This window comes from Hippocampus bargibanti, linkage group LG03 (assembly GCF_051943395.1).
Source record: "Hippocampus bargibanti isolate YZ-2025 linkage group LG03, ASM5194339v1, whole genome shotgun sequence".
Classification (NCBI taxonomy): domain Eukaryota; kingdom Metazoa; phylum Chordata; class Actinopteri; order Syngnathiformes; family Syngnathidae; genus Hippocampus; species Hippocampus bargibanti.
This window is the reverse complement of record NC_142736.1, coordinates 9,551,525-9,576,775: the sequence shown is the minus strand read 5'-3', so window position 1 is coordinate 9,576,775 and position 25,251 is coordinate 9,551,525. Positions and strand designations below refer to the sequence as shown.

The 25,251-nt window shown below is 42.1% G+C and overlaps 1 protein-coding gene, 1 long non-coding RNA gene and 1 pseudogene across 5 annotated transcripts in view; 1 reads left to right on the top strand and 2 right to left on the bottom strand.

Moving 5' to 3' along the window:
* LOC148900243 (multiple epidermal growth factor-like domains protein 11) overlaps window positions 1-25,251 on the bottom strand; it is a 181,247-nt gene that overhangs the window by 84,029 nt on the left and 71,967 nt on the right. The gene's annotated exons all lie outside the window — the stretch shown is intronic.
* LOC148900246 (uncharacterized) lies at window positions 14,235-17,668 on the top strand. The gene is made up of 5 exons (XR_016114431.1): window positions 14,235-14,964; window positions 15,449-15,523; window positions 15,631-15,668; window positions 15,898-15,991; window positions 16,686-17,668. It is a non-coding gene; the product is annotated as an uncharacterized LOC148900246 (long non-coding RNA).
* LOC148900245 (uncharacterized) lies at window positions 19,976-20,905 on the bottom strand (annotated as a pseudogene).

The following is a 25,251-nucleotide window of genomic DNA, read 5'->3' as shown; positions in this document are numbered from 1 at the left end:
TGACATGATGCAGAGAAGGAAAGTAGACTTACTGTGTGTCCAAGAAACCAGGTGGAAAGGGAGCAAGGCTAGAAGCTTAGGGTCAGGGTTTAAGTTGTTCTATCATGGTGAAGACAGAAAGAGAAATTGAGTTGGGGTTATCTTAAAAGAGGAGTTTGTTAGGATTGTCTTAGAAGTAAAAAGAGTATAAAATAGAATGATGAGTCTGAAGCTAGAAATTGAAGGCGTGATGTTCAATGTTGTTTGTGGGTATGCCCCACAAGTAGGATGTGAGCTGGCGGAGAAGGAGAAATTTTGGTTGGACTTTGATGAAGTCATACAGAACATCCTGAGAAGTGAGACGGTTGTAATTGGTGGAGATTTCAATGGACATGTTGGGGCAGGAAACAAAGATGATGAGGAGGTGATGAGCAGGTTTGGACTCCAGATGAGGAACGCTGAAGGACAGATGGTGGTTGACTTAGCTAAGAGAATGGAAATGGCTATTGTGAATACTTTCTTTCAGAAGAGACAGGAACATCGGGTGTCCTATAAGAGTGGAGGCAGAAGTACACAGGTAGACTACATTTTGTGTCATCTGCGCCATCTAAAGGAACTCAGTGACTGCAAAGTAGTTGTTGGTGAGAGTGTAGCCAGACATCATAGGTTGGTGGTGTGTCGGATGACGCTGGCAGTGAGGAAGATGAACCCAAAGGCTGAAGTCAGGACAAAATGGTGGAAGTTGAAAAAGGAAGAGTGTTGCATGGCATTTAGGAAGGAGGTAAGACAAGCACTGGGTTGGCAAGAGGTCCTTCCAGATAACTGGCAAACTACAGCGAACATAATCAGAGACACAGGTCGGAAAGTACTTGGTGTATCGAGTGGAGGAGAGGTAGATAAGGAGACTTGGTGGTGGAATGGGGAGATGCAGGAGTGTATACAGAGAAAGAGGTTAGCAAAGAAGAACTGGCACAATGAGAGGACGGACGAGAGTAGACAGCAGTAGACAAGGAGATGCAGCACATGGTTAAAGTAAAGGTGGGAAAGGCCAACCAAGTGGCCTATGATGACTTGTATGCTCGACTGATCTTTACAGGCTGGCGAGACAGAGAGACAAAGATGGTAAGGACCTGCAGCAGGTTCGGGTGATAAGGATAGAGATGGCAATGTATTAACAGGTGCCAGTACTGTGATGGCAAGATGGAAAGAGGACTTTGAAGAATTGATGAATGAGGAAAATGAGAGAGAAGGATGCTGACCCTTGAACTGCCAGGCAGGAGACCGAGAGGAAGACCGAAGAGGAGGTTTATGAATGTGGTCAAAAAGGACATGAAGGTAGCTGGTGTGAGAGAAGAGGATGCACAAAACCGGGATAGATGGAGGACATTGATTCGCTGTGGAGACCCCGAAAGGGAAAAGCCGAAAGGAAAAGAAGAAGATTAGATTCTTATTCACTCTCATATTATTATGAGAATAATTCTTAATTTGGGGGCGGCCCGGTAGTCGAGTGGTTAGCACACCGGCTACACAGTGCAGAGGTCGCCGGTTCGCATCCCGGTCCGGCCTCCCTGTGTGGAGTTTGCATGTTCTCCCCGGACCCGCGTGGGTTTTCTCCGGGTCCTCCGGTTTCCTCCCACACTCCAAAAACATGCATGGCAGGCAGATTGACCACTCCAAATTGTCCCTAGGTGTGAGTGTGAGAGTGACTGTTGTATGTCTTTGTGTGCCCTGCGATTGGCTGGCAACCAATTCAGGGTGTACCCCGCCTCGTGCCCGAAGACAGCTGAGATAGGCTCCAGCAACCCCCGCAACCCTAATGAGGAATAAGCGGTACGGAAAATGAGATGAGAGATGAGATAATTCTTAATTTCTTAATAATAATTTCTTTCATAACGTTGCTGCTGTGAAATGTAAATTTCTCCACTGCGAGACTAATAAAGGCAAATCCAATCCAATCCAATCCAATAAAGGATAACACGAAATCACTGGACGTTATCATACATACACACAGTGAGAGGGGGACAATGCTTTTCAAGAGTAATTAAAGCAACACTTTGATAGGCTGCATCGCTTATGGTCCAACTAGCATCTCTTCAAAACAATTGTCTTCCTATTACAATGTCTAATACGAGAATGAGCATGCTGAAGTTCAAAATTTGCACCAGAGAGATCTTTTGAAATTGTTTATTTCAATGTTTCAACACTTCTATGGCAATTCGCAGTGTGTAGCAAATATATCGATACAAAAGATACTTACTGTGAATCGATATTTGCTTAGGGGTTTCTATACAGTACCACCATTATCGAAATCTGTATCGGTCGCTGCGCTGTATCGGTCGCTGTATCGGTCGCGCCATTGGTCGACTTGGTCACGTGACGTATATGGCGCTTGGATGCCATACAATGGTGGCTTTTGGGCGCAACACGCTTTTCAGACCAAACATACTTCAACAACGTAAGTAATGTAAACGTTGCAGTTTTGGTTTTTCATGCATGTACTGGATTTAATTGTGTATCATTCAGATGTATCTTTATCGCTTGAAACAATCACTGTTTTTTCGTGGTTTCGTGTGAATAAAACGTGAGGATTTTGCATTGGTGGCATTTTTGAAAGGAAATAGTCATTAAAAAAGTGTAAAGACGTTTTTATTTTATGCACAAATGTATTTTTCACTTCACTACTGTACAAAAAGCATGTTAGATACGCAGTCCATGAACCCAATGATAAAATGACATGCCATATCAAAGATACCCCGTTTACGTGTTGCCCCACCCCCCTTTAATGCAGTTCGGCGCAGGACGGATATATCGACAGTACGGTTATATGGATATTTTTTCTAACTCCCGAGAATATCGATATAACGAGACTTTACTGTATATATATAAAAATCCTCGTCCCACCCACCATGGGTGGTGTCTGTCCCCCATTTTTGCGCGGGTCCTCTACCAGAGGCCAGGAAGCTTGAGGGTTCTGCGCAGTATCCGTGCTGTTCCTAGCACTGCGCTTTTCTGGACCGAGATATCTGATGTTGTTCCTGGGATCTGTTTCAACCACTCGTCTAGTTTGGGGGTCACTGCCCCGAGTGCTCCGACCACCACAGGCACGACTGTCACCTTTACCTTCCAGGCTCTCACCAGCTCCTCTCTGAGCCCTTGGTATTTCTCGATTTTCTCATGTTCCTTCTTTCTGATGTTTCCATCACTCGGGACCGCTAAATCGACGACAACAGCTTTCCTTTCCCCTTTATCTATGACCACGATATCTGGTTGGTTGGCCATTACCATCTTGTCAGTCTGTATCTGGAAGTCCCACAGGATCTTTGCTCGGTCATTCTCTACTACCTTGGGAGGTGTTTCCCATTTTGACCTTGGGGTTTCAAGTCCATACTCCGCACAGATGTTTCGGTAGACTATGCCAGCCACCTGGTTATGGTGCTCCATGTAGGCTTTCCCTGCCAGCATCTTACACCCTGCCGTTATGTGTTGGATTGTCTCAGGTGCCTCTTTGCACAACCTACACCTTGGGTCTTGCCTGGTGTGGTATATCCGTGCCTCTATGGCTCTGGTGTTCAGGGCCTGCTCGTGAGCAGCCAGGATGAGTGCCTTTGTGCTTTCCTTGAGGCCAGCCCTCTCTAGCCACTGATAGGACTTCTCGAGATCAGCCACTTCAGTTATGTTTCTGTGGTACATCCCGTGTAGGGGCTTTTCCTCCCATGATTGTCCCTCTTCCAGCACCTCATCCTCTGTTCCCCATTGTCTGAGACATTCTCTGCGTACATCATCCGTTGAAGCCTTCTCTTTGATGTATTCATTGAGCTTGGATGTTTCATCCTGGACAGTGGCTCTCACACTCACTAGTCCCCGGCCTCCTTCCTTACGGCTTGTGTACAGTCTCAGGGTGCTGGACTTGGGATGGAACCCTCCATGCATGGTGAGGAGTTTTCGGGTCTTAACATCCGTGGTCTGGATCTCTTCCTTTGGCCACCTGATTATTCCTGCATCTGATCACTGGCAGGGCATAGCTGTTTATTGCCCGGGTCTTGTTCTTGCCATTGAGCTGGCTTCTGAGGACTTGTGTGTTGGTAAAATAGGTATTTGGTCGTGGCCGCTTTCCTTGTTGCGAGTTCGAGGTTGCCATTGGCCTGTGGTATACGGAAGTACTTGTAGCTGTTTTCAATGTCTGCTATTGTTCCTTCAGGGAGTGAGACCCCTTCAGTGTGGACTACCTTGCCCCTCTTAGTCCCCATCCGACTACATTTCTCCAGCCCGAATGACATCCCAATGTCACTGCTGTAGATCCTGGTTGTGTGGATCAGGGAGTCTATGTCCCTTTCGCTCTTAGCATACAGCTTAATGTCATCCATGTAGAGGAGGTAACTGATTGTAGCTCCATTTCTGAGGCGGTATCCATAGCCCGTTTTGGCGATTATTTGGCTGAGGGGGTTCAGTCCTATGCAGAACATCAGTGGGGAGAGTATGGGGAGAGTGTGTTTTATTTGTATTTATAATAACAATACTACTACTACTACTACTACTACTACTACTACTACTACTACTACTACTACTACTACTACTACTACTACTACTACTACTACTAATAATAATAATAATAATAATAATAATAATAATAATAATAATAATAATAATAATAATAATAGGGCGGCCCGGTAGTCGAGTGGTTAGCACAACGGCTTCACAGTGCAGAGGTCGACGGTTCGCGTCCCGGTCCGGCCTCCCTGTGTGGAGTTTGCATGTTCTCCCCAGACCCGCGTGGGTTTTCTCCGGGTCCTCCGGTTTCCTCCCACACTCCAAAAACATGCATGGCAGGCAGATTGACCACTCCAAATTGTCCCTAGGTGTGAGTGTGAGAGTGACTGTTGTATGTCTTTGTGTGCCCTGCGATGTCCCGGTCCGGCCTCCCTGTGCCCGAAGACAGCTGAGATAGGCTCCAGCAACCCCCGCGACCCTAATGAGGAATAAGCGGTACGGAAAATGAGATGAGATGAGATAATAATAATAATAATAATAATAATAATAATGATGATAATAATAATACATTACATTTTAAGTGCCTTTCAAAGCTCTCAAGGACACTTTACAGTCACAGACAAGCATAGGTACTATAATAAATAAAATACAATCACAAATAGAATGCAATAAATGAAATACAATTATAAATAGAAACAAGAGACCTGTTTTTTTGTGCAGGGAGATCAGATGGGAAGATGCTGCTCCTCAAGAAGGTGCCTGTTCCACCACAGCAAACAAAAGGTAAAGTGTTCTCTCTTGGTTCGTGACTGAATTATCGTCTGACAAGCAACGGTGGTAGGGGTCTATATACTGCATGGGTAGGGGAAATATGATACATTATTTTTGTTTTTCATTACCATAATGTATTGTTATCCTACAAAAATGCTCTATATCTCTTCCTCCTCATAACATTCTATGGGATATTTAGTATTGAACAACTTCAAGTTAACGTCGAGGGTGTATAGAAATCGGAATGGAATCTTTAAAATCATGTTTTCTCAGTAGTAAATATCGACGAGAAGGTTTCTTCAGCCGTCATCTGTACACATTTGAAGGTTTCGGACGTTTCGCCTCCTATCCAAGAGGCTTCGTCAGCGAACTAAAGTCTGACTGGTCGTATCGGCCCTATTTATCAGTAGTAAATAGATAAGCATTTCTTCACGTAATGTGAACCCTTACAAAATAAATTGATCCCACCCCCAAAAAATCTGAATTGCATTCAGACCTCCACCGTGAACATAGCACTGAAGTACATATTCCTGATTTTGTAGAACTCAATATATTTATTCTGTGTTTCCTAATAATAGGTAAATTGGATGGTAGGGCGGAGGGAAGGAAGAAGTAAAAATGAAAATAAAAAAGTGGACAGAAGAAGAAATCCACGCTATGGAGAAAACATTGATGGACTCCATCAGGTCTCTCAAGGTTCCAGGCAAAGCAGAATGCATGAACTGCATTAAGGCTTCACCAGAAGAATTGAAAGGGAGAACTTGGAAGGGAGTTAAATATCGTGAAAAACCGCATTGATGAATTAATGAGAATGTCCGCAAAATGCAGGTATGGTTAGGTTATGGGAGGGGGCTTGGACCCAGTTGTGCATGTGAACAAAATACTTCACAATTTATGTGTTCAAAATTTAGAATTGTCAAACTGTATACTATCATGGCTCATGCAAAACACAATTGCTGACCTTACAGGTTCTAAATATTGTCTCTTGAAAAAAATAAGCGCCACCTGCTGATAGTTTTGGTTTGACATTGTTCGTTAAGTCCCCACGGAGTTGCAAAACACCTGGAAAAATTAAATCAAGAATTATGCCATTTTAAAGTGATTTCTGAGTGAGCACAGGCTAAAAAAATTGGGTCCTAAAATCACATTTTTATGAGTTTCATAAATATGTTTTTTTCATGTTTGAAATTGGGTTCCCACGGGTCAAAACTTTTGCACACCATGTCCCCACCATGTAGCAAAAACGTGTATGCGTGTGTGTGTGTGGGGGGGGGGGGGTGTGGATGGATGGATGGATGAAGTGGATGATGATGAGTGAACACATGCAAGGATGGATGGATGGATGGATGGATGGATGATTGGTGGGTGAACTGGGGTTGGATGGATGGATGAAATGAGTGGGTGGGTGCATAGATGGATGGATGGATGAATGTATAGGAGAAGCAGCTGGGTGTTAAGTAAGCCTAGGAATGTGGGATATTATAAATGTCCTGTAGTATCTTACAGATAATGCACCAGCTACAAAAATAAGGCATGGATTATTTGTGAATTACGTTCAGGGTTTTACCCTTCAAAATACGTCAGTTTAATTGTTAAGCAACGATTGACCCATAAACCTACATGTGGACTCGTGTGTAATTCAGAACAATTGATTTCCTATTTTCAATTAATAATTGTAATGAGGGACAGCGTATTTCAGACTGTTTGGGAAATGGGTCAATGAGGGGGAAGGCCGGCCAGATGGATGAAACAGTTCACAGCTCATATGGCGGCACTTTTGGCCAACACTGACTGGCCAATGTATTTGTGCCTTCACACTGAATGTTTGCGCATCTGTATGATGAAGATATTTTTGTTTGATGGAGACCATGATTTATTGTAGATTGGGCAAAATTGTACTCATCCACAACTAATGTGTCTTTCCTTGCACTGACCTTTGCACAAGGTTGTATGACTGTGTAATTGCTGTAATTAGACTTTATCAACACATTGTCACGAGAGACTTGCATTAGATCTGGCAACAGTTGACTTGATGGCTTTAGAGTGAGTTCGGTATGCTGGAAATGTCAATTTGTCTTTATCTACAGTAATTATATTTTAATGATCTTGTCTAATGCAAAATGCCCTTAAAACTGAGATGCGCCTAAGGCTACATTTGCCTTGGGCCAGAGGTCAAAGCTCCATCACATTATAATAATACATTTCATTTATAAGGACCTTTCAAAACTCTCAAGGTCACTTTACAGTCACATGATAAGTTTTTCTTTGGGTGAGCAGCGGCTGCCACATGCGCCAGCGTTCACTCAACCTGGAATAACTCAAATAGAAAGAAAGCTAGCTAGCTAGCTAATGAATAGCTAATGCATAGTCAGCTAGCTAGCTAATAGATATCTAACAGATAGCCAGTTGGCTAGCTAATAGCCAGCCAGCTAGCCAGGTAGCCAGCCAATAGATAGCTAATAAATAGCCAGCGAGCTGGATAGATAGCCAGATAGATAGCTAATAGATAGCCATCTAACTAGCTAACATATATCCAACAGATAGCCAGCCAGCTGGATAGATAGCTAATAGATACCGAGCTAGATAATAGATAGCCAGCTAGCTAGCTAATAGATAGCCAGATAGCTAGCCAGCCAATAGATAGCTAATAAATAGCCAGTCAGCTAGCTAGCTAATATCCAGCCAGCTAATAGCTAGCTAGCTGGATAGATAGCCAATATATAGCCAGCTAGCTAGCTAGATAGCTAATAGATAGCCAGCTAACTAGCTAACTAGCTAACATATATCCAACAGAACATTACTGAAGGGGAGTCACTCACCTGACAACAAGGGAGGAATTGCAGAAGGATTATTTTACCAACACACCGACAATTAAGGCACATATCAATCTCAAGATTGTATGGATAATTTAGTCCCCATTAAACAAAAAAGACAAAAAAATGCTACCATCATTCAAAAAGTAGCAGTACAAGAATAAAGTTGTTATTTTAAGAGGAAAAACTACTTTTCAATCATCCCTTTTCTGCTGATTCAACAAAATTATAGGTTCCAAAAAATGTTTAGTGTTCTCTGGGTACTTGAGTTTCCTTCAACATTCCAAAACCATGATTAGTGTCATCCTTCTGTTTGTTTAGGTTTCACGGCCTGTTGGAGTGGAGGGCGTTCTCTTCAGCTGTGCACCTGTCTTTCGTTTCAATTCGTGGACGGCTTCAGCACTTCCAAGCTGACATCTCGGTCTTAGTATCCAACCTTGCTCATGACTCTTGTACCAAGTGCTTCTTTATTCCAGGCGGTCTGCATCTTGCCCCATCGATCCATTGTTACGTCGTGTGTTTACTCACGTAAGTAGCGCTTTTGTCATTCTTGGTCATTATTGTGCATGAAATTGGATTTTCTTGTCCTTTTGTGACAAGTGATTTTGTGTTCATATTGATGTAAATATGGCATTTTCCTGAAGAAACATTTTCCTTGAACTGTCATACTTTTCTATGGTTGTGAAATTAAATTCTATGTTTCATGGTAGGTTAATTAAACAATAAATTATCCCAATATGTGACTGAGCGCAGATGATTGTTTGTCAGTATTTGTGCAGGCAACCGATACAGCCCCAGCAACCCTCACCACCTACCCGATTGCAGCTGGCATAGGCTCCAAAGTGCCTGCGACCCTCGTAATAATAGATGGATGAAGAAGTTTGACAATGACAACGATACTTAGTGCAGCTCAATATCATATCAATATCATAAGTAGACTGTACAAAATACAATACATACTTATTGATTTGTATAGCACTTTAACAATAGCTGAAGCTGTAACAAACCGCTAACGGGGACAATAGGGTAAATGCTGCCCCCTCATGGAAGAGAAAAATCTTGCCAGAGGTCTGACCAGCGCTTTATCAGCACCCCCCGCAAGAAAAACCAAAACCCGAAAAAAATTGGGCATAGTGCTACACGTCATACTTTTCAATTCTCGAGTTAGTTTGCTTTTTTGGGGGGGGGCATCCAAAAAAATTGGAAATATCGATCAATCACCTTTAATTGTGGATTAATCACAAAATAATCGATGGATGATTAACTGATTAAAATAATTAGTTTGAGACTAAAGGCTATTATTTATTATTATTATTATTATTATTGTTGTTGTTGTTCTTCTTGTGTAATGATCATTTTATGTTACTTCCGGGTTGAGTGAACGCTGGAGCATGTGGCTGCCGCTGCTCATCCACAGAAAAAAAAAATATCCTGTGACTGTAAAGTGTCCTTGAGAGTTTTGAAACGCGCTTAGAAATGAAATGTATTATTATTATTATTATTATTATTATTATTATTATTATTATTATTATTATTATTATTATTATTATTATTATCTCATCTCATCTCATCTCATTTTCTGTACCGCTTATTCCTCATTAGGGTCACGGGGGTTGCTGGAGCCTATCTCAGCTGTCTTCGGGCACGAGGCGGGGGACACCCTGAATTGGTTGCCAGCCAAACGCAGGGCACACAAAGACGTACAACAGTCACTCTCACACTCACACCTAGGGACAATTTGGAGTGGTCAATCTGCCTGCCATGCATGTTTTTGGAGTGTGGGAGGAAACCGGAGGACCCGGAGAAAACCCACGCGGGTCCGGGGAGAACATGCAAACTCCACACAGGGAGGCCGGACCAGGACGCGAACCGGCGACCTCTGCACTGTGAAGCCGGTGTGCTAACCACTCGACTACCAGGCCGCCTATTATTATTATTTTAATAATAATTTAATTTTAATCTGATTGGGCATGCATTTGTCCCTGAGCAAGAGTTATACAAGCCTTTGTTCAGTATTTAATGAAAAACATCAACACATTATCACCAAGGTTATCACCAGACAAATATCGGGTTGGTCTCATCAGAAAGACACAGCGATAGCTGCTCTCAGAAAGTGATGTGAATATTCGACATTTGCTGATTAAAAGGACGTTTTAGGTGAAGCTTATGCTCTGATAAGAATTGTTGTAAACGTATATTGAAGGATTCAGTCTGATTCTGCTACTGATGCCTTCAAGTTTTGTTTTTTGTTGCAGGTATCAAGTCTGCGAAACTAAGGGGATTGGGACAAGGGATGGAAGCTGTTCCTATGCCCCTCATCGGATGAGGGCCTAATCCCTGAACCAAAGTGGATGAAGACAGCCAATGAATAATTGCTAGCTATTTTCAAGTCCAAGCAAAATCGGTCCTGTGTGGTGGAAAGGATCTATTGTGCTGGTCACTTCAGCTGAAAGCCGGCAGTGGATGATAAACATGTTATGTGGAAATTAATCAGAGTGCAGTTGGAGAGAGAAAAATGGGGGCTGTTTGAGAGAAGGAGGGAAGCAGGTGGGAAAGCAGTGTCGAGTGGGAAAGTTGTTTTTCTCTTTAATGGGTTGTCTATCATGAGGTTTAGCAAACGTGAGGTGGGTAATCAAAGGTTACTGAGGTCACATGCCACTACATTTCTCAATTTCTCCTTAGCGAAACATGATGACATTCCTGGGGTGAGAAAAAATGTCTCATAGAAAATAACTAGTGAAAATAGCTTCGCTGATAAAATCTTTGTGCTCTAAATAACAGTTTAAGCAAAACGTATACCTGTAAGAAAACCTACATTACGGATTCAGGTTCTTGGCTATGAACTAAATTACTCACTTATCATGGTTGGACAAAACCATCCTGATTCCATTTGCAATTGAATTCATTTTCAACAAATTGACAGAGAAAAAATATTTTTGAGGCATTCTAGAAAGACATCCGGAGAGGAGCATGAGCTTTGATTTGGTGCGAACCAACTTCAGAAATATAGGCTACATACAAATGATGGTTTATTTACAGTACAAACAGATGTGAGGATAAAAGGGTTATGATTTAAAAACGTATTTGGTACGCTCTATTGGAGATAAGAGCAAAATTTGGAAACACGAATGTTTGTATTTAATGAATTGTGGTAATTCGTTTCGAAGCGCTTCTGTCGCAGTTTATCAGGTATTTCTTATATTATGTGACTATACACCAGGTGACAGTGTTGCTATAAAAGCACTGATGATAAATAATAGCATGTTAAGTAAAATATGGTGTTTTGCTCGACTCTGGCCTTGTTATTTTGCCTCAGGACAAAACATGCTTAACCTGGTTCCGGATGATTAAAAGGACAGATAAAAATCCACTTCCGAGGTTGATTAATCCAACATTTTTAAAACACTTCTTATTTGCCACCAATACCATTCACAACCTGAGCACCTTGGGCCAAGAAAAGAAAGCAGAAATGCTATGCGCAAGGAAACGACTCCAAAACTAGTGCTGTTGGAATGTCAGACGATTTATGTTGACTCATTTTGCAACTGAATTACAACCCTCCCATAAGGAAGAAAAAAAACTGAACATTCACATACGGTTGTGCGCGCACATGCACTCGTACACACCTTTTTGCAGTCAGTTTGGTACTATTCTGTAATCATTTAAAATTATTTCTTATTTGAAGCAGCACTCAAGTACAGTGATACCTCGGTTTACGTACCCCTTGGCTTACGAACTTTTCGATATACAAACGTTAAATGTATGAAAATTTTACCCCGCATACGCGACTATCGATATATCCGACCCTGTTTGCATGTAATTTTCTCCGTGCGGGCGGCCCGGTAGTTGAGTGGTGAGCACACCGGCTTCACAGTGCAGAGGTCGCCGGTTCGCATCCCGGTCCGGCCTTCCTGTGTGGAGTTTGCATGTTCTCCTCGGGCCCGCGTGGGTTTTCTCCGGGTCCTCCGGTTTCCTCCCACACTTCAAAAACATGCATGGCAGGAAGATTGACCACTCCAAATTGTCCCTAGGTGTGAGTGTGAGACTGTTGTATGTCTTTGTGTGCCCTGCGATTGACTGGCAACCAATTCAGGGTGTCCCCCGCCTCGTGCCCGAAGACAGCTGAGATAGGCTCCAGCAACCCCCGCGACCCTAATAAGGAATAAGCGGTACGGAAAATGAGATGAGATGAGGTAGTGTGACATTCCTCACAATCACCATCAAAATCAATGTTGGTATAGTGATACCTTGGCTTACGAACTTAATTGGTTCCCAGACAGAGTGTGTAAGGTGAAAAGTGTGTATCCCAAAAATTAATTTCCCATTTAATAATAATAATAATAATAATAATAATAATACATTTAATTTACAAGCGCCTTTCTGAACACTCAAGGACACTTTACAACAAAGACAACACACAAAACAGTAAAATCATGTATGAGAAGGTTTCTTCAGCCGTCATCTGTACAAATGTGAAGGTTTCGGACGTTTCGCCTCCTATCCAAGAGGCTTCGTCAGCGAACTAAAGTCTGACTGGTCTTATCGGCCCTATTTATATATCCCTAATGTCCAGACGTGGTGGCGCCGGACACAGCTATGATAGGTCCCTACTCTCAGGTTGGGGGGGCAGAGGACCCCTCCCTGTGGCCCCACTGACTGTTCCTACATTCCTGACTATACAATCAGTCTCTTGGATAGGAGGCGAAACGTCCGAAACCTTCACATTTGTACAGATGACGGCTGAAGAAACCTTCTCAGCGATGGACCACTCCTGTACGACTGAGAGCTTACACAGAAGTAAAATCATGTATAAAACAATAAATAATAAAACAGCATAATAAATTAGACCATGTAAGCAAGTTTAAACAGGTGGGTTTTCAGGTGAGATTTGAAAGTAGGAAGGGAGTCAATGTTGCGGATGTTGGGTGGAAGTGAGTTCCAGAGTTTAGGAGCGGAGCGGCTGAAAGCTCTGCATCCCATCGTTGTGAGACGGGCAGAGGGCGTGTAGAGGTGGAGGGAGGAAGAGGATCTGAGGGCCCGAGTAGGAACGGAGATTTGAATTAGGTCAGACAGATAGGGGGGGGGCAAGGTTATGGATGGCTTTAAATGTAAACAGAAGTATCTTGAATTCAATACGGAGTTTAACAGGGAGCCAGTGGAGCTGTTGGAGGACAGGAGTGATGTGGTGAAATTAGGGTTTTTTTGTGATGATCCGGGCTGAGGAATTTTGGACTAGTTGGAGTTTATGGAGACATTTTTGATTGACCCCGAAAAGAAGTGAATTACAATAATCGATACGGGAAGTGACGAGACTGTGGTTATTTATGTGGGAGTGAAAAGATAGTGTGCTATCAAGGATGACACCCAGGCTCTTAACCTGAAGGGTGGGGGACACGGTAGAATTGTCAATGGTGAGAGAGAAACTGTTTGCTTTGTGAAGGGTGGATTTTGTACCGACAAGGAGAAGTTCAGTTTTTTCGCTGTTTAGATTGAGAAAGTTATGAGAAAACCAGGATTTGATTTCTGAGAGGCAAAGTGTAAGGGATGCAGGTGGAAGAGAGGCGTCGGGTTTACTGGAGAACATTTCCCAAATGTTCCCATAAAACACAATTTCTACTTTCTAATTTTCTAAGCCGTAAAACTACACGAAATATACCTTATTTTATATATAATAAATGTGCTATAGTATTATAATTAAAGAAATAAACTGTACTGTATAATAAAGTTGTTTTATTTACCTTTGTGATGGTCGTTGATGGCTTGATGGAATGGAGTGGCCGGTTTCCTCAGCATTAAACACTTGCTGAGGAACGTAAACTTCTTCTTTCACCATCTTGAGGAATGACCCCTTGTAGGTGCTTTCTCTGCGATAATTTTACCTAGTTCCTCATCAATTGTGTGCTGTTTAGCTGGGTTGATAGCTTTTTGCATCAAGTGTACAGATGGCTTGTGCGGGTTGTTTGTGGAGCCTGATTGATGGGATATTTTAACCTAGCAGTCAACACTCTGCCTTTGAACTATCAAAGTTGAAACCCTCTCACTGTCGTCTGCCTGTCTCTTTAATGTTTAAACCACCTCCCCTCACTGCTGCGTTCTTAACCAATCACGTGGTTTTAACCGAAGACTGGGGGTGGGGAATAGAGGACAAAAACAGTTGGCTGCCATTTTCTTTTAGGAGAACTACACATCACTCATTGCCGCAGCTCCATGTGTATCCCGGAAAAATAGTTTGTATGCCAAGGTAAAAATTTCATGAATTTAACATTCGTAAAACGAAATGGTACAATATTTAATTAGGACTACAATTTCACAAAGTAGAGCGTAGACCACCACATACGGACGATTAATAAAAGTGAAAATAATTCAATGATCTTTTCGATTAGGTGTTTTTGTTTATCGTTTCTGGTGAACCACACTGTAAACCCGAACAGTACTACTGACTCGAAGTCATTAAGGTCCGTAAATTCAAAAGCCGAGTTTTCTGAATGAGTCATGCGTTTTTATTTTGCAGTACATCCATACTTATGAGTTAATGTCAATCGTTTACTCATATCTTTTAAGTAAATGGCAGGACACTGCGTGATGACATCACTGCATGGTCTCATCGGACGCCATTTGAATTCTCAACGGCTGAATCTGGCAGAGACCGACGGATTATTTATCTTAAATTAGGGTGGAAAGACAAGACAAACAATATTATTTAATATATATGTATATATTACAAGGACCTAGTGTGTCAATGCTGTAGTCGCTGCACAGGAAAGGAATATTTTGGAAAGTCCGTTTGAGGCTCTTGCCTCCTTTGCAAGCTAGCAAAGATGCGAGTTTGTGGTCATGTTTGCGACTGAGGCCATCATCCACAGCTGCATTATCTGAGCTTGGGACTTCTCCTAATGTTACGAGCTCTTCTGTGGTAAGTAGGAATGTTTCTTAAACGTCTCTTGTTTGTTGAAAGACACAGCAGTGTTATTAAGACAATTGTACCGCACAGGTTTGTTTGGGCGGTGGTGGAGTAATATCTACCACGGGGTGTTGCAAGTTATGTTTGTGTCAGCGAAGGTCCGAGAATAATCGTCAAATGGGTGTTAAATTAAGTTTTATATGAACTTCAAAAGTTATAAGGGTCACCCAAAATCCGCCACACAGAGGCTGCAATGCCAGCAGGTTGGTGCTTGGAGTTAACTTTGTTTGCAAACGGCAGCACCGCGCGTCATTGTCCAGCACAAGATGTCATGCTCATTCACCGTGCAACAGTAGTGCTGCAGTTTTAAGAAAGCACTAAGTAAATATAATGCTAGCCAAATAAAATATAACTACTATGTACAATTGGTGTAGTTTTAAATGGTCATTCATGTGTAAACATAAAACTTTTTAAATGTATTTTTGGCACATTAAAGACACTGAGAGAGCTAATGGAGGCCAAGTCATCAAACTGCAAACACCTGACTGGCTTGATGGCATCATTTAATCTGGTAAATTAGATTATTTATTCACTTTAAAAAGTAAACATGGATCAAGGTGTTTAATTAAATTAAATGATTACATTTGTTGTCTGTTTTTTTTCTATTCAACCTTTTAGCCGCAGGGTGGAAATGGGGGAAACCACCATTATCTAAGGTATGTTTACATTTTTATTAATGGTACATTGTTAATTACCCGATGCATATTAAAAATAATACATGTGGGTATTTTTTATATTGAACATAATTTTACCTAAACTTAATTTTCTATAGGGCATGTACTGTCTTGGGTTTGAGATGCTGATGGCAAGTACTGCAATGTTAAGCTCCTGTCACTTTCCCCAAATTAAAACTTTGCTTTTTTTCTCCTCTTGCTTTTGATAAAGGAAGAGCATGATATACACGAGATGCAGTCTGGCCCTTCGTGCTCTGCCTTCATACCTATGAGAAGATGACTCAGAGTTCTTCAAGACATGCAATGTATGTATTGCCTGATTTAACACAAATATCTATTATTGATGGCCACAATATATGCTATACATGTTGTTTATCTTTTTTTTTAGCAAACCAAATCTGACTTCTTAAATATCACATTGATCATCTATTTGGCCTGGCCTATTGGTGCTGAGGCAGCACTTCCTTTTGCAAGGCCAAGCTTTTAAGAAATCTGTGACACATTTGTGCCTGTTGTTGAATGTAAAAAAATAGTTCAGTTAAAAAAAAGTAAAATATTGAGGAAGAAAGTATATCTTTGTCTCATATTATTTGTCAAACAGATGCATTCACATCTGTAGTATTCCAATCTTGAGATAGCAATTCAAGCCTGAGAACAGCTTTTTAAGCAAACGTGCCTGTACTTGGGTAATGTACTCGATACAGTGCCAGAGCACTGGCATGTTTGTGTTCATTCTTATAAAACAAAAAAGACATTGGGCCTAAGAATAGTTGAGTAATGTGAAAAAAATCCCAAAATCACATTTGGGTAAGATTTTTGAGTCAATATAATTTGAACAAATCATTATGACTCCGAAAGCCTGTTAACTTGGGTAGTGTTGTGTAAAGACAAGAAAATGTAAACTCATCTTTATTTCTGCATTTAATTCCAGTGCATAACCCCAAATTCAGCTTCTTGATTCATCTCTGTAACATGTTACTTTATTCTGTATGTGTGTAGTTTGCAGTGGGGAGAAGATCCAGACATGGAGAACACTCCTGTCGCACTCTCTGTGGCAACTGACAGACAACCCCATATGTATTGCATTTAGATTATCCAAAGAAACTAATCCGCTCATTCACCTTTGTTCAGAAAATACTGCTGTGTCTTGATGATAACAGACCACTCAAACCACACCTGCTATGTTTGAAAAATTCTTTGTTCCGCAATATTGAAGGCATCAGTGCCTACAATATTGAGGAACAAAGGTAACACTGGATAAGTAATTTCAGAGTTTTCCTCTTCGTTGTATACCTCAACATTGATGTTTGTGACTGATTTTCTTTTAATAATTTGATGTGTAACCTTGGATTCCACCAAAATGTCGTTTTTCATTTCATGAATAATGTGTTTATTTTTAGTAATTTTGACCTTGATTTGCACCTTCTAGCGAGTAAATTGAAATGTATTCTCTTGTATTTAATCAAGTATATGCTTATCAGGTAATATTTTTAGTATAATTTGTTGTTTGTTTTGTTTTGTTGTTGTGTTTATTTCACATCTTTATCACAATGTTATGTTAATTACTAAAAAGAACTGCTCAGAGGTGTCGTTGGTTGGCGACCAACGGATGGCGCTGTCGGCTCCGCCTGCACCTGCACAGATGCTGGTCATCCCGATCAGTGGCGGACTGCCACATTCGGATTGGCGACCAACGGCTAGCGCTGTCAGACCTGCCTGCTGCCTCGCAGGTGCTGGTCGTTCCCAATCAGTGACACTCAAAAGGACTCCCGGCACGCTCATTCGCTGTCGGGTCATTGTTGTATGCTCTGTATGCTTTGTATGCAAGGTGTATGCATTGTATGCTGTGCATGTTTGTTTCATCTTGGCAGACTTTTACTCTTGGTCTTTATTTGATACTTTGTATTTTTCTGTTTGAATGATTTTGATGTTTTAGATTTTCTTCCTGTTGACTTTATTTTAATAAAATTTCTGAAATACAACCTGCTGCTCCCTCCTGCCTGCTTTTTGGGATCCACATCTGCCATCACCACCTTGCAAACCGTGACAAGAGGTTTCTTTGTTGTTTTGGTATGTGGACATGCTGTGCATTTTAGTACTGTTATATTTAATGTTTTATCAAATGTTGTTTTAAACCTTAATTCAAAAAATGTGAACTAAAAAAAGACACGTAAGGTGTGCTTTTGTTTGTAGACATAGAAGGCAAATGTAAGTACAGTATCCATGAATATATGTTTTCATGTAACATAAATTTGAGTTGGTTAAGCTTCAATATAAACCTACTTTTAACTTAAAAATTAAGAGAACAACAAGAAAACAGAGTAAACTGAAAGTACATCTTTTAATTTCAGTCAAACTCATACAATTTATTTCCACTAGTCAAACATTTTGAGTAAACTGAAGGCATATTTTTTTAAGTTCAATCAAACTCATAAAATTTTATTTTCACGACTCAAATTTTGACGCAATCAGTTGCCACAAACATTTTCAGTACTTTCAACTTGTTGGGTTTTACAGTGCATGGTATTGAAAAAAAAATTGTAATTATCACTATGACTTGATCATTTTAAGATCAATCATGGTTTTCACGTGGCCTTGCTGAAGGTACGAGAGGACGTGCGCTTATCTCACCAGGACAGCAAAAGACTACAGAGGCATCAGGTATCTCCTCCCTATCTCATAATTAATTCCATCAGCATTAGCTTGTGCCACTGTTCAGTTTAACTTAATTCATCCGTGTTCGTGCTTTGTCTCGGCCATGATGACTTAACTTTTCTCGGAAACTTGAGCAAGCTGGCTGAAGTCATTGAACAACATGTCACACACACAAAACACAGAAGAAGCTGTGTGAGAGTGAAAAAAAATCCTGACGAAAAGCCCAACGGCAGGCTATTCCCAGAGTTCTTTTGTCTTCTATTTAGCCAATAGCAGCCTATCAGCTGAAACCAGCAGCTTAGTTCATTCTTTCCTACGGTAATTGTAGTAGCTCGAGACTTTGTTCCTCCATTCTCCCGGTGCAAGGATGACCTTCCCATCTCATTCAGGACTGCAGAGTCACCGCTTATGTACAAGTGGGGATTGAAAACTCATCTCCTTAAGAAACTTGCCACGTCTTACTTGGGCCTATTTGTCCTCTTTTTCTGGCAGATCACACCTCCATCTTGTCTTACAAAGAATTTAACCTTTTAAAACCCGTATACATTTTTTACTTTAACTCTCATGAACCCTGTTCCACAAGCTCAAGTAGCCAACACAAAGAAGAAGGTTGGTACAGATACATGGACATTTTTCTCAATGTGTGAATGCTGAGGAATAAAATGCAATGACATAGAAGTGCATGTCACAACTAATACACTGCATTTTCTTCTTCTGATTATAGCAAACTTTTAATGTAGCCACAAGGGGGCACAAGCCAGTGTCTTTTTGTGCTGGTCCCAAGCCCGGATAAATACAGAGGGTGGTGTCAGGAAGGGCATCCGACGTAAACATTTTTGCCAAAACAAATATGCGAATCAAACCTATAAATCCCATACCGGATCGATCGAGGCCTGGGTTAACATCGGCCGCCATTGGTACTATTGACCTTCAGGGTGCCAGTGGAAAATGGACTACTGTTGGTCGAAGAAGAAGAGGATGAAGGTGTGCCCGGAGGAAAAGAGAGAAATGGAACGCCAAGAGTATAGAACTTTGAATGTAGGAACAATGACAGGTAAAGGTCAAGAGCTGGTTGACATGATGCAGAGAAGAAAGGTAGACATACTGTGTGTCCCGGAGACCAGGTCTAAAGGGAGCTAGGCTAGAAGCTTAGGGTCAGGGTTTAAGTTGTTCTATCATGGTGAAGACAGAAAGAGAAATGTAGTTGGGGTTATCTTAAAAGAGGAGTTTGTTAGGAATGTCTTAGAAGTAAAAAGAGTATCAGATAGAATGATTAGTCTGAAGCTAGAAATTGAAGGTGTGATGTTCAATGTTGTTTGTGGGTATGCCGCACAAGTAGGATGTGAGCTAGCGGAGAAGGAGAAATTTTGGTTGGACTTTGATGAAGTCATACAGAACATCCCGAGAAGTGAGAGAGTTGTAATTGGTGGAGACTTCAATGGACATGTTGGGGCAGCAAACAAAGATGATGAGGAGGTGATGGGCAGGTTTGGACTCCAGATGAGGAACGCTGAAGGATAGATGGTGGTTGACTTTCCTAAGAGAATGGAAATGGCTATTGTGAATACTTTCTTTCAGAAGAGACAGGAACATAGGGTGACCTACAATAGTGGAGGCAGAAGTACACAGGTAGACTACATTTTGTGTCAACGGCGCCATCTAAAGGAAATCAGTGACTGCAAAGTAGTGGTTGGTGAGACTGTAGCCAGACAACATAGGTTGCTGGTGTGTAAGATGATGCTATCAGTGAGAAAGATGAAGAACCCAAAGGCTGAAGTGAGGACAAAATGGCGGAAGCTGAAAAAGGAAGAGGGTTGCATGACCTTGAGGAAGGAGGTAAGACAAGCACTGGGTGGGCAAGAGGTCCTTCCAGATGACTGGCAAACTACAGCGAACATAATCAGAGACACAGGTCGGAAAGTACTTGGTGTATCGAGTGGAAGAAAGGTAGATAAGGAGACTTGGTGGTGGAATGGGGAGGTGCAGGAGTGTATACAGAGAAAGAGGTTAGCAAAGAAGAAGTGGGACACTGAGAGGACGGACGAGAGGAGACAGCAGTGCAAGGAGATGCAGCACACGGTTAAAGTAAAGGTGACAAAGGCCAAACAAGAGGCCTACGATGACTTGTATGCTCGGCTGGACAGCAAGAAGGCGAGACTGATCTTTACAGGCTAGCGAGACAGAGAGACAAAGATGGTCAGGACCTGCAGCAGGTTCGGGTGATTAAGGATAGAGATGGCAATGTATTGTACAGTTGCCAGTAGTGTGATGGCAAGATGAAGAGAGTACTTTGAAGAATTGATGAATGAAGAAAATGAGAAGGAACAAAGAGGAGAAGACGTGACTGTTGTGGACCAAGACGTAGAAAACATTAGCAAGGATGAAGTGAGGAGGGCGCTGAAGAGGATGAAGGGGGGAAAGGCACTCGGGCCTGATGATTTACGAATCGAGGTATGGAAGTGTCTTGGAGAACTGGCTGTGTTGTTCCTGACTGGGTTATTCAACAAGATCTTAGATGGTGAACAGATGCCTGAAGAATGGAGACGAAGTGTACTCGTGCCCATTTTTAAGAACAAAGGAGATGTGCAAAGTTGTACTAACTACAGAGGAATAAAGTTGATGAGCGATACAATGAAACTCTGGGAAAGAGTAGTTGAAGCTAGACTAAGAGCAGAAGTGAACATTTGTGAGCAGCAGTATGGCTTCATACCAAAAAAAAAAAAAAAGAGTACGACAGATGCAGTGTTTGCTTTAAGAATGCTGATAGAGAAGGTCAGAAGGAATTGCATTGTGTCTTTGTAGATCTGGAGAAAGCATACGACAGGGTGCCCAGAGAAGAGCTGTGGTATTGCATGAGGAAGTCTGGAGTGACAGAAAAGTATGTCAGAGCGGTGCAAGACATGTATCATGACTGTAGGACAGTTGTGAGGTGTGCTGTCGGTGTGACGGAGGAATTCAAGGTGGAGGTGGGACTCCACCAGGGGTCAGCTCTGAGCCCCTTCTTATTTGCTATGGTGATTGACAGGCTGACAGACTATGTTGAACAAGAATCTCCTTGGACCATGATGTTTGCAGATGACATTGTGATCTGTAGCGAGAACAGGTGGCGGAGAAACTAGAAGTGTGGAGATATGCCCTGGAAAGGAGAGGAATGAAGATCAGTCGCAGCAAGACGGAATATATGTGTGTGAATGAGAGGGATCCAAGTGCAAGAGTGATGCTACAGGGAGAAGAGATACAGAATGTTGAGGATTTTCAGTACATGGGGTCAACTGTCCAGAGCAATGGAGAGTGTGGAAAAGAGGTGAAGAAGCGTGTCCAGGCAGGCTGCAGCGGCTGGAGAAAAATGTCAGGTGTGATGTGTGATAGAAGGGTTTCAGCTAGGATGAAAGGAAAAGTGTATAAAACAGTGGTGAGACCAGCCATGATGTTTGGACTGGAGACAGTGCCACTGAAGAAAAGACAGGAAGCAGAGCTGGAGGTAGCAGAGCTGAAGATGTTGAGGTTTTCTTTGGGAGTGACCAGTTTGGATAGGATCAGGAATGAGTACATTAGAGGGACAACTCATATTAGAGTATTTGGAGAGAAAGTCAGAGAGGCCAGACTGAGATGGTTTGGACATGTCCAGGGGAGAGAGAACGACTATATCGGGAGAAGAATGCTGAATCTTGAACTGCCAGGCAGGAGACCGAGAGGAAGACCGAAGAGGAGGTTTATGGATGTGGTCAAAGAGGACATGAAGGTAGCTGGTGTGAGAGAGGAGGATGCACAAAACCGGGATAGATGGAGGACATGGATTCGCTGTGGTGACCCCTGAAGGGAAAAGCCGAAAGGAAAAGAAGAAGAAGAAGATTATAGCAAACTCTTGTTCCATCCATCCATCTGTTCCATAATCTGCTTTTCCTCACAAGTGTCAGACACGTGCAACAGCCTATCCCAACTGTCTTCTAGCATTAAGCGGGTGACACCGTGAACTGGTCGCTAGCCAATCGCAGGGCACACAGAAACGAGCAACCATGCGTGCTCACACTCACACCTGGGGACAACTTTGAGTGTTCAATCAGCCTACCATGCATGTTTTTGGAATGTGGAAGGAAACCGGAGAACCTGCAGAACACCCATGAAAGCCCAGGCACAGGTGTCAAAGTCAAGGCAAATCCGGCCCGCCACATCATTTTTTTCGGCCCGCGAAAGCAAATCAAACTTGCCGAAATTCCATGATGCTTGCGAAAATCCTTACCAAAATGTTATATTCTTGGATGTAAACCACAATAACAGTCATTTTTCTTGACTTCAGACTTGAAAACTGTCACGTTCCGAGTGAGGCAGAAGGCACCAGATTGCGAGATGTTTATTAAGGAACAAAAGGCGCTTGTCCTGAAAAGCAAGAAGACCAGGGAAGTTACAAATAAAGAAGGCTGAAACACTACGCGTAGGCAGGCAAGGGGAAAACCGACCCGCCTACCACGTCTGAAAACAAAACGCACACGGTGGTGCCAAAAGGGCGCACAATCCCGGAAGGCGAATAAAACTGATGGGACGCGGCGGAAAACACCTCGGACCGAAACAAGCACACGCACTGAGGGTACAGGTGAGATGCGAGGTACGTCAATCATCCGGCATAGCGAGGTGAGTGCGACCCGTATAAATGCCCCGTCTCCGTGATTAGAGAATTGACAACAGGTGGTGGAGGCAGGGAGAGACAGCCCCGCCCCCAGCTGTCAATTCGCACGTGACAAAAACTAGTTATTCATTAATTTGTTGTGCGCTCTATTTGTAATATGTGGAGGATTAAACATTCTAAAGGCTTCCCCAAATTCATAATGGCCCTCGAGCGGAAACTATGACTACAATGTGGCCCGGGGCAAAAAATGACGTTGACACCGCTGCCCTAGGGCGTCATACAAATTCCACAAGAAAGGCCATTCAACCCCAGGCTTCTGCACTGTGAGGTCGACGTGCTAAACACTGGACTACCAGGCTCCCACTCAATAATTGTAATAGTCATAGTAATCATCATCATTATCATCATAATCATAAATATGAGCAGAAGTCGACGTTGTTTTTAGGCTTGATAGAAGCTCCGTCAATCGCTCACTAATGCCTGTGTCCAATAACGAATCTTCTTTTTTTTTTGGCTTTTCCCTTCAGGGGTCGCCATAGCGAACCATTGTCCTCCATCTAACCCGGTTTTGTGCATTGTCTTCTCTCACATCAGCTACCTTCATGTCCTCTTTAACAACATCCATAACCTGGCAATGAATGACGAAAAAAAACCCAAAGAATGTTCACTGACAGAAGTGGGTTGTCATCAGTCACTGGAATCATCTACAACAGTGTCTGCACCAATAGTCCTACTCGCTGATAAGGTGACTAATCTGCATTTGCTTCAATCGAAGAGGAGGAGATGGCTCCTCCAAAAGAAAAAAAGAGCATTGCTCATCAATGTGGTGACCAATGGTTGTGTCTGCTAAATATCATTATGGTTGTCAGTTTTATAGCTGTAAATGAGTCAATACACTCCCTTTTTTCACTTAATCCCAGCTCGTGAATCAAGCTAGCTATGTTGTATACCTCTCAGTCCCATAGATCGCAAAAAATTAGTTTTGCTTTTATTTCACTGCACAGTGTGCGTGCGTGCGTGCGTGCGTGTGTGTGTGTGTGTGTGTGTGTGTGTGTGTGTGTGTGTGTTTGTTTGTTTGTTTGTTTGTTTGTCTGTGCCGTGTGTCGAAGTAAGTTGTTGATTCCAGTTGGCTCTCACCGATTGCGCTACTGCAGAAGAAGGCAGTCCTAAAGTCCTGCAATACTTTGGTGTTTGGTGTAAATTTTTTGATTTTTTTTTATTTATTTATTGCTTTTTGCATCTTAAAAAATTGTGATGACATCAGAGTGGTTATAGTAAACATAACAGACTGACGCTGATAGGACTGGATGATGACTGGACTGGATGATGGTCATAAAATGTTTACACTGCGCAAGTTTGGAGCTGGAGTAATTGTTTGTCAATTATATTTTTTTCCTTCTTCGATGTCACTAAGTGGTCCAAGTTGTTGAACCAAACCTTTGTAGCTCCTTCTCAGTCTGTCAGCAGCTTGGAGACTGTTCTTCAGGTTCTTGGCATGGACATTCAAGCATTTTGTGGCAAGAGTCAAGTAAACTGTGTAGTGCTGACATATGCACATTGTTGCATTGCAATAATTGAGGGTGTCCAAGTTGTACCTTTGCGTACCAAACAGCACCGGCAGCAACTTAGTGCCAGTGAGTGGTCTTCGATTGTTGTTGCTCCTGACAATTGGGTTAGAAATATATAAACAAGTAGCTTGCTGGTGGTCATTTTGTCAGGCTCTGACATCACTCTTCTGTAGAGGGTTAAGCAGGTATTAACAGTGAATGAATCAGTGAAGCTAATGAAAACGGCCTATGGCTATCACCTCTTAACTGTGGGGGAAACACGCAACCACATCTAATGATTGATCACAAACATTTATTAATTTAAAACAGATTCTTTACACTGTCTGTAAGTAAAGACTCTGTTTTAAATTAGATATCAAGTAGACAGGATGAACTTAATACAACAAACATTTATTGACAGACACTTGAATGTCATTCCATATACCACCAACATTTTGTGAGATACGTAATAATGCTGTGCAATTTTATTTCAATTATGTTTCTGCTTGGTCAACACAATTTTCTACATGCAAAGAACAAAATCTGCAAGGACACACAGATTCATCTGGGTGGTTATGCACGCTTGAGCTGTCAATGAGATATTGGAACAGTAATGTGTGTGAGAGAGCAAACTACAGCTGATGGAAAGCCGAAAGCAGCTTTATGTTGTTGCACACATTAACAGGCTTTTCGCGACATTGATGCCAACAAGAGAAGCTGTGTTTTATGTCATAAGCTC